This window comes from Pimephales promelas, chromosome 13 (genome assembly GCF_988280905.1).
Source record: "Pimephales promelas chromosome 13, fPimPro1.hap1.1, whole genome shotgun sequence".
In the NCBI taxonomy this organism is placed as follows: Eukaryota; Metazoa; Chordata; class Actinopteri; order Cypriniformes; family Leuciscidae; genus Pimephales; species Pimephales promelas.
Window position 1 is genome coordinate 23,393,456 of NC_142781.1, and position 15,690 is coordinate 23,409,145.

Here is a 15,690-nt window from a genome sequence, read left to right on the forward strand (position 1 = left end):
CAAAACATTTTGAGCCCATTGTCATGTGACCTGCATCATGTGACCCACATTCTAAGTATAAACATGTGACTAGATTCACACTGTAAATAGCCTTTTAATGTATGAAAAACAGCAAACATGTAAATAGCCCAGCGTAAATAAGCAGATAATCACTTAAAAGCATTTCAGTAAATTTGGGTCATACAGTACCTTCAAGACAGGTATATGCCATCAGTGCAATTTGCATCATTCTCTGGTGGTGGTTTATTAGCCTATGCCTGTCCAGAGCACATTTTAATGTTTTTTTTTTTTCTCAGAAAATTTCTGGCTTTAGGTTTAAGATAAAAAAAAAATCATAATTTTAACAAAATGCAGACATCCCCCAACTTTTATTGTAAATTTCACAGATTGTTTACAGTTAATGATATTGTAATCAAATACATTTGCTTTGAGCTGTATCTAGGAAACATTTTTTATTCCTATTAGTATCACATGTACTCTATACATTGCAAACCACATGACGTGAAAAGCGGGAAACATTACTGCACATAAATGAGTAGGTCAATCTCAATGTCAGAGTGCCCTGGATATTTATTGGTACTAGATATAGATATTTAACCTGCTAGCAGTAACATTCTTAAAGGGATATTCCACTTTTTTTTTGGAAATATGCTCATTTTACCACTCCCCCAGAGTTAAACAGTTGGGTTTTACCGTTTTCAAATCCATTCAGCCGATTTTCGGATATTTAGAAGAATATCATTAAACAAATATGTTTCTGGTCTCATTGACTTCCATAGTAGGAAAAAAATATACTATGGAAGTCAATGAGACCAGAAACTGTCTGGTTACTGATATTCTTCTAAATATCCAAAAATCGGCTGAATGGATTCGAAAACGGTAAAATCCAACTGTTCAACTCTGGGGAGTGGTGAAATGAGCCTATTTCCAAAAAAAAGTGGAGTATCCCTTTAATCTCGATGTTGCATGCTTATCTGAAAGAGAAATAACTGTTACCAAAGGAACATCCAAAGGCCAAATGTCTGGAGCAACTTGTCTGGGTATAAGGATATCTGAAGAACATGCTGTCATAGTGAAGCACATGGTTCTGGGTTGAGGATAAGGGTTAATGATGATAATCACAGTGATCTGGCAGTTAAGACCCAGCTGCATACACAAAGAACAACCAAAGAAAGCTGTTTGTAGAACCAGCAACAGGATCTCTATTATTTCATAGTGCCAAGTTCTATTGTGGGAGATATGATAAGAAACATGTGGGGCAAATCAGCCTCGTCTTCTCACCTTCCAATTACAACATGACCCATATTAGATGTAATCAATAGCATCAAAATGACTGCATTTGATAAAGAACATTCAGATTCTATTGTTATAAAATGTTTAAACACGACTTTGACAATATTTTACGAATGTATGTCTATTATGGGCATCTGTCACATTTATGCCCTGTGTTTCCCCCTCTTTGTGCAATCGGTTTAGAACTGTGTCCTAGTTTTCCCACCTTCATTAGCATTTAGTTTTTTAACCTGTCTTTTTGTCATTATCAGTTCATTTGCCCCAGCTATGTCTTGTTTCCCTGATCTGTTCCCTGTGTATTTAAGTCATGTGTTTCAGTCTGTTCCTTGTCTGTTGTTGTTACTTTATGTGTGGTTGTTCTTGTTCTACCTGTTCTTGGATATCTAGTTTATTTAATAAACACTGCTGTGACTCTGATCCTGCTTCAACCAAGCCCGTGACACATTACAGACAATGCTGGGAGATATAGAGGGATCTAGTCAAAACCTCGGCCTATATTGGCCCCTGACCTCTAGACTATATAATTATAAGCACTGACCTCTGACCCAGCAGACAGACAGAAATGGAGCAGGATGGGGTGACTCTAATTACAGACAGGATGGCCTGTTCATCAGCCATGCACACCAGGCCAATGGAGACAAATATTCCTATGGTCTAGATCAGTCTTGACTGTTAAGTTATCTGGATAAGTTTCCTGAAGTGGATAGATGTGTACTGCTGGATAAATATTGTGATGTTCCCCTCCCCAAAACAATCAAACAAAAATAGCCTTGGTTGTTTTGCTGTAAGGCAGGACACCTTTTGGGTGGAAAGGATTTTTATATGAGCCTCAACAGTTGGTGCCAGCTCATTTTTAAACAGTCAAAGATGTGTTTTTTTAATGGGTTAATAATGAATGCAACAAAACAGGGAATGATTATTCATCCAGTCCAGACATTGAGAAACAATTTTAGTAATATTATTAATGTGTATAAATATAATTGTGTTTTATTCAAGTCTTTGTTGTTTTTCAAATGAATTATTTGATCATAAAGCCAAACCCCCAAATAAATATCTATAAAACATTGCACAGTTTTCCATGAACACAAAATCCTGCCTGAAGTGCCATTACAGAGTTGCATTTTTGGACAAAGATGCAGCTGTTGAGGAGGACGAGGAACCACGATGGTCCGTGAAACAGCTTTATCCTCTCTGCACAACTGGATCCCTGAGTTATTGTGTAGCCTCAGGAGATTTTGATTAATCAATGCCAAGTTCATACAAACTAAGCTGTCGTGCTGACAATGTATAGCCTTTCCCTGGTTTTTCACCCCCACACACCTTTTTTTACCTTATGGCCCACAGGAATCACAACAGCCTTGTATGTGAATGACCCATTCTTTACAGTGTGGCAGCCAGATCAAACACGAGCGGCATCCCGACAGTCACCAGCACTGTAATGCAAATAAATTATGGCTGGCTCACCGATTCGGAAGGTCAACAAATTTTAATAGCTGTCACAAGATTATTGACAAGCCTGCAACTTAAAATAGGGTTTGTTTGGAGAAAAATGATGTTCAATTTGCAAGGTTTTAGCCTCTATCCTGTGTGGCCTTTATGATAGTGCTGTTTTCTGTGTGACTTATGGTCACTAGAGCCATTATAACAATGCTACAAGACTTTCCATTATAAAGCAATAAAAGCCATAGCCAAGGCCTATTAAAGACAGGGTCAATTAAACAATATATGGTCTCTGACTTTATTGATGGCTAATCTACTGTAAAATAGGAGAACAACTGCTGATATGACTGCGGAGCAGTTCAAAGCAGAAAGGGCAGGTGGGAAGAAAATTTGGTTGGGGTCTTCAGAGACATAGGGGATGCATTTAAGGTTTTGCTTTGATGCACAGCAATGTATTTGTTCAGCGAGTTGGTTGCAGGTGGAGGCACAGGAATCAAACTACATCTAGGGGTTGATAGATTGTGGAAGGGGGAATTAAGAGCAAGCCATTTTTCTCCATCTATTGTTTAGTGAATAAGGCCTGTATTTTATCAAAGTTGGGCAAGACATTGAGGAAGGGGGACTAAAATATGGACAATTTGAAACAAAAGCTCCCTTAGCTTTTCCATTCAAGACTAGCAAATTCATTTCAACAGGCCCTTTCCATGTCTTTCTTCTCTTAGCATCTCCATACTTTCAGATTACCTAGTGAGTTTATTCTTTTCAAATGTGCTTTAGTTTGAATTTCACTGCAAATAATTTAGTTTAATAATAATTCGCTGCCTCTAAGGAGGCCTGTAGAGAGCATATTGGCTGTGTTCCTTAAAGGGTTATCTCTGGCACCCTTCGAACCATTGGATAGGGTGTCTGAGAAATTTGTATCTTTAAGGTAGCCTTCCCATTACAGACCCATTACAGGTACCCATTACAGACTTCAGACGCGTCATGCCGGGGGCATTCTCCAAAGTGTCGAGTATCGTCGCAGCGTCTCATTCCCTACTCAGGGAATGAGGGTTAGTAACCCTAGACATTTTCAAAAATCATTTTCAGAAATCATTCAAATATGCAAATTTGATGCTAAAAAACAAATATTTATTCTTATCTTTAATGTTAAAAACAGCGGTGCTACTTAATACTTTTTAGGAAACTATGATTTTTTTTTTCTTAAGAACAGCAATTTTTACAATGATTTAAAAGTCTTTACTATGAAGTTTGATCAGTTGAAAGTAATTTCAACTCATTGAAATAAAATAAAACGATTGGAAATATTTACTTGATGAATCACTACTTATTTGTGAAAACATTTACACACAGGTTGACGTCGTATGCATGGTTAGTGGATAAGAGACGTTTTATGTGTGGCCTTTTTATGTGAAGGCGTTGTCGTTTTAATATCATTATCCCACTACAACAAGGCTTGTCACTTTGAATCAGAAGTATCAGATTAATAAGCTACACAACATATAAAAGTCACAAACAATGCTGTAAAACATATTTATTAGGCAATAACCTATCACAAATTGAGCCGTAAAGCTGTCTGAATTTGCTTGTCCTCCAAATCTGGCCTCCAGGAGAAAAGATGTGTGTTTACAAGCGCAATTTGTTGATCCCTTGAAGTATCTCACTATCTCAGAATGTTTTCTGTAGCAAATGAAACCATTTACTATATTTTAACTTTTGCATTTTGGTCTTACTGAAGCAAAAATGCTGAATTATCAGAGCTTAATAAAAATGTGTATGCTCAGTGTACATAAATAATAAATGTATATGTTCAGAGAGAAAAAAAATGCTCCAGACACCTTCCACTAATTCATTTTCAACAGACTGTGAGAACGCCATTCCTTTTTCTCAATTATATTATACAACTCCAATAGGCCCTCCTGAATAACAAAACCCTGAGGCCACATCTGTAGACAGACACCCTCCCTCTCTCTCAACATGGTTTCTATTGATCTGGTGGTAGCAATATCACACTCATCTTCAGGATAGGGCAGAGTCCTACTCCCACCTTAACCCCCTGCGGTCTTAAGCAGTGACTGCCAGCAGGAACCCTGAACCTGGGGTCGCTCTGAGTCCTCCTACATCCCTTGTATCCCGTCCTCCATGGCCCCATGCCCCTTGTGCCTGTGTTTCTGTGGCCCAGTGGGGCCCTTGCTGCCACCGTCTTCCATCTGCTGTGCCGTGCCTGATGCTGTTCCTCACGCCCACATTAGCAAGTCAATGTGATCTGAATCAAAATGCTCATGAGAAAGAGAAATCTCCATTTGTTGATTTGGATCCCACTTTAAAAGTAGCATTTAATAAGCGGACTACTTTAGAAATATGATCTGAAGTGAAGGGGATATATGAGGCGCAAAGAAAGGGATTAAAATGCAATGAGATATGAAGCAAACAGACCACAGCCTGTTGCTTTAAAATTTCAGTTCATGTGCAAATAAGGAGTTACAGGTAAATAGCACAAGCCATCTGCTGAGATATGAAAAACAGAGAAAGAGACTGAACTAGCTTAACTGACACCTGTGGTCTCTCATAAGAAATGATCTCAGGGTATTCATTCCAGCCCTAGGACCATGGCAGCAGAATATTGATTAGAGTTGAGATTCAGTGTGGAGACAAAGAGAGAGAGAGATGTGATGAGGCCCTCGGAGACTTTCACAAATGTTTCCATCCTGTAATTTGAGAGCTATATCTATGGGCATGAGTGAAGTGTGAGAAGGAAAAAACAAGAAATAAAGAATAGAGGATTCTCAATTTAAATCTTTTATTGGAGAAGAGACTGAACATGCATCTTTTATCCATGTGATATTTGAAGCTATGCCCACAGGAGGAAAGAAGAAGACTGGCATGTGGGAACAATTGGAATTTGGCATCAGGAAAGTGGAATAACATCATCATATCATCTTCTGCTTATCCGGGGCAGGGTCGTGGGGCAGCAGTCTAAGCAGAGATGCCCAGACTTCCCTCTCCCTGTGTCAAGACACTTCCTCCAGCTCTTCCAGGGACGAGGCGTTCCCAGGCCAGCCGGGAGACACTCTCCCTCCAGCGTGTCCTAGGTCTTCCCCGGGGTCTCCTCCCAATGGGACGTGATGGTGGGATTGAGGAGATCCTCGAAGTATTGCTTCCACCATCCAAAGACATCCCCAGTTGAGGTCAACAGCTGCCCACCTCCCCTGTAAACTGCGTTGGTATGGCACTGTTTCCCTCTCCTGAGGTGCTGGACAGTTTGCCAGAATCTCTTCGAGGCCTGCCGATAGTCCTTGGCCTCACCGAATTCCTCCCAGGCCTGAGTTTTTCCCTCCACAACCATCCGGGCTGCAGTCTGCTTGGCCTGCCGGTACCCATCAGCTGCCTCAGGAGTCCCACAAGCCAACCAGGCCCGATAGGACTCCTTCTTCAGCTTGACGGCATCCTTTACTTCCGGTGTACACCACCAGGTTAGGGGATTGCCGCCTCGACAGACAGCGGAGACCTTACGGCCACAACTCTGAGCGGCCACTTCGACAATGTAGGTGGAGAACAGTGGACCACAAAGTCGATCACCGACCTACGGCCTAGGGTGTCCTAGTGTACTGATGGACACCCTTATGCTTAAACATGGTCTTCGTTATGGACAAACTGTAACCAGAACAGAAGTCCAATAACTGAACACCGCTCGGGTTCAGGTCGGGGGGCTGTTCCTCCCAATCATGCCCCTCCAGGTCTCACTGCCCACGTGTGCGTTGCAGTCCCCCAGTAGAATGTCAGAGCACTTTCTAGCGCCGGTCCCAGAGACCCCAAGAAGGGTGTGCACTCTGCACTGCCGTTTGGCCCGTAGGCACACACGACGGTGAGAGACCTATCCTTGACCCGTAGGCAGAGGGAAATGACCCTCTCGTTCACCAGGGTAAACTCCAACACATGGCAACTGAGCTGGGGGGCTTTAAGCAAACCCACACCAGACCGCAGCTTCTCATCATGGGCAACTCCAGAGTGGTGAAGAGTCCATCCTCTCCCAAGAAATGTGGTTCCAGAGCCCAAGCTGTGCGTTGAGGTGATCCCGACTATCTCTAGTCAGAAACTCTCAACCTCACATACAATCTCAGGCCCCTTCCCCGTGAGTGAGGTGACGTTCCACATCCCTAGAGCTAGTTTTCCTGTCTAGGGATCGGGTTTTTGAGGCACCTGGTGCTCTCAGCACTGACCCCTTACAGTTCCTCCTGTTACGGTTCCCCCCATGGGAAGGCAGCCCCACGTCGCTCTTTCGGGCTGAGAGACATACGAGCCCCAACCCTGGGCCTGGCTCCAGGGTGGGGCCCCAGCTGCACCATACCGTATGACGTCACGGTCCTTGATTAATAAATCACGGTCCTATCCTAATAAAATGCAACATAAAAGATCTGAAAAAATGAAAAATTAACTATCTAGCTTAACCTGCAAAACATCTTTTGTCAACTTGCTTCAGGAAAAATGTAATGCAAGTCTTTATAGTTATAGAAAATAACAACACACAAGCATGACATAAACAATGCACCCATTAAAGAGCTGCTTAAATTAGGCAGTTCACAGATTTTGTTGCTTGTTTGAAACAAAAAGAGAGATAACAGGGGTTATAGTTAAATGATGGAGATTAGGAGCAGCCTGCTTTTACAAAAATGCTTCTAAAAAAGGATTGTGGCTGTAACACACAAGACAACGTGGAGTGTGTTAACCGTTAAGTTTTACTGTTAACATCCTGGGACAATTGTAGGGTTAGCCAGTGTGACCTATTCATTTCCCTGACAAATGCAGGTGGAGAGGAAACAGGAACAGCAACGTTTAAAAACAAGACAGTAATTTTTAAGATATACAATACGTAAAAATTTACAGCACAGGACATTTTTTTGAACGTTGGAGTGTTGAATGGTGAGGATGAACGATTCCAGAGTGTGTCCACTACAAAATTGGCCATAAGCCTTAACGGCAAGCACTATTGTTGAGACAGTGTTGTTCTACCAAAAAGACTATGGCGGATTATTGTATGAAATTGATTTTATTTTTAAAAATGATTTTACAGACAATAAAAATAAAAGTAAACCCTCAATGAGCTCCGTCTCAAAGTTCTTTGGTGTAGGCCCCATACGCCGTCCATGTTTGGAAGTTAACTGGTAGGTTCTGCCCTATGAAAGAGGTGGGAGCGGAGCCTGCCACCGAAAGAGTGGACGGGACCCATCCTGTTGTTGGTGGGGAGGATGGAGGGGAACTTCGTTACGACATGTACAGTCAACAAAATAGGAAGGTAAGATCAGTCTTTTTATATTTGATGTCAAGCTGTGATTGGCTGCACGAAATTATAAATTAATGACATGGCAGTGGAGTCTTTCTGATAGAACTTAAGCTTACGCTTTCATTTCTCTTCCTCTCTCCTGTATTTAAGTCCACTTTAAATGTTTGATTTTAGTCGCACTAAAGAAACAATTTTGAAATGTAAATGCTAATGTCTGACTGAAATCCAATTTTGCAAAGTCAGACAAATAGACAGAGATAATGCTCACCTATTATGTGGTAGTGGTATGTCAATAGGACTTCAATGGACTTGCCTCTGTCTGCTTTCTCGGAAAGACAGAAGTGTCATAACATTTATTCATTCTATAAAATATTTGATTATTTGTGAATCATGTATACTGTCACTCGACTACACAAAAACCTGTTGTAGCTTTAGTAGCTTTAGTTTGAGAGATAAAACTAAATTTTATTCTTAGATACACTCTCTTCAACATTGTAGTCTCTTATTCTCACAAAATCTGTTTTGTGGTACATCAGTGGTACATTTTTTTCATAATTTCTTTGATGAAAAGAAAGTTTAAAAGAATAGTATATTTAAAATAGAATTTGTTTGTAATACCATATGTCTATTTAATGTATCCTTGCTGATATAAATCTTTCTAACATCAAACTTTTGAATGGCAGTGTAGTCCATTCATTGCTAAATGCTTGAAGGGTAAAACATATTTCCTTTCAAATTTAAACGTAAAAAACCAAGAGCCTATAAAATTAAACCTTTTTGGATAATCAATGAAATTATTGTAGTTAAGCATTGTGGTGTTTGAAGTGAGCCTGGGTCTCTCACAGGAAGTGAGCAAGCAGTCGAGCCATAAGGCAAACATACCAACTGCCTTCATTCAATTAAGAGTTCCTGAGTTTGTTTGCACTGTCTGATAACCACATTAAACAGTGATATGCACACGTTTTAGATGTTTTACTGATGTGCACAAGAATTTCACAACATGTTTGCTGAAGCCACATTTTGGTGCCTTCTTAATAAGACTGCATCCCTCATGTTTCCACCACTCCTCTTTTCTCATCTTCATGCACACTTTTGTTTATCCAACCGGTGGTGTGTAACCAAACAGGACTCTCACAGCCAGAGGGGGTGGTTGAATTACCGAAGATTGCAGGGGGTCATTGGCGGACACACTGTGTGGATTTGAGCCTTACTTCACCTCCTGCTGCCCAAGAGGTTTAATTACCACAGACAGGACTGTGTGGCGTTTACATTCACACAGAAAAAGAAGAGGAGGGGGCAAAGGCCCACTGAGCTCCACTAACAGAGAAGGCGAGACTGCCAAACAAGTCAGCATGGAAAACGACCAAAACAACCCCACATACCTCAAGTTCACTTCATACAAGGCTCACAGTATTTATATTGGGAAAAGGAGAAGGAGAAAAATCTGCACTCCATATCTGGAAGCTGTTGCAGACTCATCTCTCGAGTGCAGATTGACCACCATGTTGGTGATTGAAGTGCCACAGGGCATGAGAGGAAGGAATTACCTAGTGCTCTGACACGAGACACCTAACAGTCAGAGCCAACGCCGACATCAAAACGCAAGCATCAAAACCAGACTTGCGGCAAAATGAGGGGGAAAAAAACCTTAACAACACTTTCTTGGAGCAAGAAGCTACAAATGTAACCTTTTTCCGAATGCCACGGGCAGAAGCGAGAGCCGGCAATGGGCACAACTGATAATTTCAAGCAACTGCCTGCGATAAATATTTAATAGAGTGCAGAAAATATAAAACTGTAGAAACAATCAAAGGCCTGCCTCTGTGTGCAGGTTATCTGTCTGCCGGGTGTTATGTGAATCACTGACCGGCAGATACCGAGGTCCCAGAGGGTCCCTTTCATTATCACACAGGGAAGAGCAGGAACACAGCCAGACTGATGAATTATTCAAGTCCACCTTCAGTCTGCACCACTGACTATTTTTTCCCCATCTCTTCACAACTAAATACTTTTAGTATAAGCCAGCCTGTACTTAAAACTACATTTTGTTAACTTTGTAAAGCTGAAATAAAATACTATACAAATATATATACAACGACACAAATACAGAAATTTTAATGTAGCCTACTTGTCCGAGCAATTACAATAAATGGGGACTGAAGCTTTCAGTTGTGTACTATACTTCAAGTCTTAGGATGTTCTATAATAAAATCACCTTTTGTGTTTGATCCTAGAAGTAAAGTCATATGGATTTGGAATAATGTGAGGCTGAGTAAATAATGGCAACATTTGCAAGCACCAGAATTACAACAAAAATGAGTTATCGGAGTTGTTCTCACAAAATATAATGTAACGTTGAGCTCAGAGGCCTCTGGGCATCATTCAGAGTACTTCTGATTTAATCTTGTTTTGTTTTGTGCACTGATGAAATAAGAGCTTTCAGAATTCCTTCCTGATTGGTTCCTCGCCATTGAGATTTGAATAATTTATCAATTTAACATATGCAAAGCAGAAGGCTACTTTCCTAGTCTGAAAAGGGGGATGTCATCACATCCAGCAGTCCATGGTAATCACTCACTTTCAATTAGCGAGGAGCGAAGGGAGGGTGAGAGCAATTCACAAAGTAAACTGTAAAAGAAGATCAAAATATACAGCAATCAGCCCCGCAGTTAAAACGTGTCAACCATTTCAATTTCCCTGCTTGATTGAGCAAATAAAAGTCTATTTTAACTGTGTGCTTCCTACATGAATGCAATTCAGAAACCAGCGTGCATTGCAGACCAAACAAGCTGTTATGTACCAATTCTCAAATAGAACTGAAATTTGGGCAATAAAGCACAACAAAAAGGTACGTGCAGCTTTATATCTCAAAATTGCAACTTAATATCTAAAATAAAAAACATTTATTTTTTGGTCATTGCTATTTTATTCCTCATAATTGGAACTATAATATTTTTTTTTTTACTCTGAGGTGAAGACGGCTTCTTTAAGTATACCATTCAAAACGTGTTTTGCTTTTTACAATTTTGTGTCATAAACAGGAAACATGAACATTCATATCATCAGTTGTTAGCTTAATGCTAGTTTGGGGTTGACAGAGTGCTTTTTCTACCCTTTCATTAGCTCCAGAGGTTAGGGTGGGGCTTTCCAGCTCACTTCAGCAGTCTCTGCACTGCTACATTATTGTGTGAAGAGAAGTTCAGCAGGAGACGCTCAACACAGATTGGAAAAATGACTCCAGCAGCAGAGGCTAAGCACATGAACAAATACTGCAACCCACCATTTGGCTCAGAGCGCAAATGGCTGATTTTAGAAAGCATATGGGAGATGTTAAATTTTCCTGCCGGACCTTTTTTCCCTCTCTCCCCAAAAGCTTAAGTACAGCTAATGACCGAGATCTTTCTGCACTGGGTAGCAGATGGGCTCTAGTTTTCAAAGGATAGGAAATATGGCAAACTCTAAATGCAGAAAACAGTGTTTACTCAAAAACGAAGACCTTCCTTTTCAGATCCTCATTTATAATGCGCACTAAAAAGTGTGTGTTTGGGCTTCCCCTCAGCTGTCAGCACTATATTAATGAGACTCTAGAAAATGGGGATTAATTCCCCATTAAGCGCTTGCCAGAAACGGGCTTCATAGAACCTGCTAAAACGTCTCAAAAATCGAAGTGATCCGTGTTCGTGACATGGGAAAATTCATTAACACCATGCATCTCTCTCACTAAAAGGTTTTTTAATCCTTGAAATAAAACCAACCCAGGTTCATTGGAAAATCAAATTACAATGTTACTTCTTACATGTTTCACAGCAGTTAAAAAGTGAAATGTCCAGTGAGTGTTCAATTTTCTCATAAACACATGAACGTGACTTTGACAACATTTTATTGTGATGGTTGTATGTATTGCAGCAGCTCAGAAAAGAAATTTCCACTCAAAGATTAATGCTCTATCACGTTTAAAGATAACGCACCACCTACACTAAACCCAAAACTAAACCTAACCGATAGTGTTAACAAAAGCAAATTTGATTTAAAAATACATTTGCTGAAGCAACCATGCCATTTCAGCTTGCTTCTTCAAGTCTTTAAGCTCTTTTATCATGACTCACAGGATTTGTACCCGAGCACTTGCAATGCTTGCAATGCTTTAGGTCAACTATCGAACATGTTTACTTCGAGCCAAACATATAGTCAAAATGTATGCACTATAGTAAAAGTGTTTTGAGCTCATAACATAGTATTGTGCGTGGAACTGAGCAAAAATATGTCTTAATTACTCATTATTTTTAGCTGGGAACTGCAGTGTGTGTGTATAATAGGTACATGTTTGGAGTTAGGTTGAATAAAACACAGGGCTGATTTTAACAGCACAAACACTGTTATTCTACAGTGAGCTGAAAGGATTTGATAAATAATTAAGTGAACTACCAAGCATAATGATAAATCAAGTATAAACAGCTCATAAAAAAACATTCAAACAGTCTGGGATTAGAGGGCGAAGTACTCCAGGATGTTTGGGCCAGAGAGAGACGCCCCACTCTCCTTCAACAAACAAGCCCATTTGTTTTGAGAAAGGTGGTTTGCATGGGGTGCTGATCATCCTGTGGGGAGAGATTTCCCCTGGGAACAGAGCAGTAGATCACATCGGACAAGCAGACTCTGCCTCATCTGAACCCATACCACCTCACTGCATTCATCAGTGAATGTGCCCTACATTATGTGCTTGGAAGTGATTTGAAAAGTGACAACACTGAGCTGTTTGTGCTGTTGCCGACTATGGCCAGAGAGCATGGACCCCTGGGCTGAAGGACTCACACTGGGCTGTCTGTGGCTGGGCGGATGACCCCTCCGAACCCTTGCTCTCTCTGATGAGGTCAGCCATCAGTGAGCTGATCGTAATGTTAGGCAGGCGAGCAGGGAGGAAGGGTGTCGGGTGGTGGGGTGGGAGGCGTTCAGGAAGCAGGCGTTTGGCCCTGTCTGACCTTGGCTGATTTCTCCCCTCTGTGTGTTTTGCTCTGTTAAGACTCTCTTTCTCGGACTGCATGCCAGCGCTGATGAGCTGTTACACGACCTGCATTCTCGCTAAAGAAAACGCAAAGGGTAATGCAGGACTCCCCCGATGCCCTTGAGACTGCTTTTTGGGTCTTACGTTGTTTGTGCGAACACTTAAACAGTCGAGCCAAAGAAGGCGATGTATGTTTTCTCATGATGACAGAGCTGTGGGTGTTGCAGTCTAGGCTTTCAGGCCTGGCCTTCTGGTATACTTAGCCTGGTGTGCAGACAGACAGATCACAACAGCCTTCACAAGGTATATTTCATTTGTTCCACTGGAGGGAAGCCATCTGAGTGTCCCCTGCTAATAAGTAAGTGAGCAATTTATAAAGGCTCAGGTTAAAACGGATATCACAAACTGTATACAGAGCCCAGCAGATTATATCATTGGCCTTTTGGGAAATAGAGTGTCTCAAGGCACTCAAAAGATCTTGCCAAACATTTATTGTCCTTAAACTGAGGTACGAGTAAATAGAGAGGGCTGGACTGTCAATCGTTGTGCACTGATCTTAGACCATATGCCTGGTACACATTGTACGATTGTGGGCTGTCCCAGATGAAAGATGTTCAATCATGGTGATTTCTGTTGCCATTGCTCCTAAACAGTGGTCTTACAGCGTACAATGAGAGAGGTTCAAAGTCATGTGACCAAACATTTCAGCACTAGATCACCTCTTATCTAACAAATTACTAAATTGAATGCCTAAGTGTAACTTGATCCCATCCTATTAAGCTGATATAATGCGTGTTGTTCTGCCTGAGCCCTCTTTGTTTGGAATAATTTTATGCTACTCTGCCTTATTTGGGAAAGATGGCCTACAGTAGCCTTAAGTTATCTCATTTTCTAATCACGTAGTGACACTGCGCAGCACTTATGGATTGTACGTCACTCGTAGGCTCACTATTGGCGAACACTGGTCATGTGTGCAATGCGTGTAACACCTAGAAACGCTGCACAGTTAAACTACGTGAACTATCTCAAGGCCCACAGAGAAGGAAATGAATAGTTGAATAAATTCTTTATTTTTGTATATTTTTTCCGCACAAAAAGTAGTCTTGTTGCTTGATAAACTTGACCCACTATTTCTTTTTAAATTTCTGAGCCGGCAAGTGTCAATCCTTTAGAAGCCTATGGAGGAATGATCCAGTTCTCAGATTTAATCAAAAATATCTTAATTTGTGTTTTTAAGATGAATGAATGTCTTACGATGTTGGAACAATATGAGGGTGAGTAATACTGATAGAATTTTCATTTTGGGTTAAACAATCACTTTAAGGCCACAGCTTACCATATAACTTTATTTCCTGTGGACACCATAAAAAATGCTGTGGGAAAAGAGAAGCTAAGTGTCTCAAAGTTACTAACTTAATACAGTAAAATTAATGTTACCTTGGCAACCAGCAGCAACAATGAGTTACATTACAAACAGCCGAAAGAAAACATAGGCGACTGTCAACTATTCATCACCATTTCAGTGATGTCTTTAAGTTTCCCTTGGGTTCCTCCTCCCGTTTTTGGATATTTCCTCTTAAATAACCATGTATTTGTGTCTTTTCTGTAGGTCTCTAATGCTCCGCTCAACATCAGATTTACGTTGTTAACTGTCGTAGCAATCTTTTTCCAAATTAAACATTTCTTCTTGTTACTACATTCTCTGCTAAATTTCCCAATTAAAATGTCCTTGTACGTGTTATAGTCCTCGAACAAACACACATTTTCCTCTGGGGTAAACTGCACTGAGTAGTTGAATGCGCTTACTCGATCCGCCATGTTTTTTTGTTTTGATAAATGTCTTATTTTTCCCAGAATGTATTGCAGTGTAGTCCTACTTAAGACAGTCAGAGTCTTAAGTGCTTTGTGCAACAATCTGATTTAGATGTCAATGTGAAGTATGACTATCTACTACATCCAAGCCATAGTCAAAGTCTATCTTTGTGAAACCGGCCCATGGACTTGAGTCTGCTCCAGTTACAAAAACATGACAACAGAACCTACAACCAATGCTAATGTGTAATCATATAAAAAAGTCATCAAATTGACAAAGTTCAACTATTTAAACACTTACCTCTGAATCCATCGAGTGAGAATACGGAGGAGATGAGAGAGCTCAGATGATGCAGTTGCAGCGTGAAAAAAGAATTCACAGCTTATCTCTCTCCAGCGCTGGGCAGCGTTTCTAATATTAACATGGGTCCTAAAGCTCATAACCCTTTATTTTCCAGTGATTTCTTCTGAGCTTTTCTCTTTTGTATTGTGTCTCATCTCTATTTCTGCAGTCTTTCTTCAGTTCAGATCTCTCTTTTACTCGTTCTCTCTCCTCCACCGTCATACTACTGCTGAACTTCATCCCCAGAGCCGCTCTGAGAGTTATTTCATTAGTATTTTACCAGTTCATCTGAGAAAAAAAAAAAAAAACATCAGAAATACACAGAAACTCAAAGGTCTTCATGGCAAACCGTCAAAATAAAAGTTCAAAGTTCAAATTTATTTATATAGCACATTTTAAAACTGAAGTGCATAACAGTGTCAGGATACACAAACAAATAAACAAAACAAACTCCACAGTATTAAAACTCACCTCAAAATAAAAACTAAAGAATACAAGTGGGTCTTAAGCAATGACTTG

The 15,690-nt window shown here is 40.5% G+C and overlaps 1 protein-coding gene across 4 annotated transcripts in view; it reads right to left on the reverse strand.

Moving 5' to 3' along the window:
* The window catches only part of rnf144ab (ring finger protein 144ab), a 73,991-nt gene extending 58,737 nt beyond the window's left edge, over positions 1 to 15,254 (reverse strand). For 2 of the 4 annotated variants that reach the window (XM_089118661.1, XM_089118660.1), the window contains exon 1: positions 15,130 to 15,254. The gene's annotated coding sequence lies outside the window, so the exon portion shown is untranslated. The remainder of the gene's footprint in view (positions 1 to 15,129) is intronic. The other 2 variants (XM_089118662.1, XM_089118663.1) reach the window with 2 other exon arrangements.
* Positions 15,255 to 15,690: the final 436 nt, after the last annotated feature.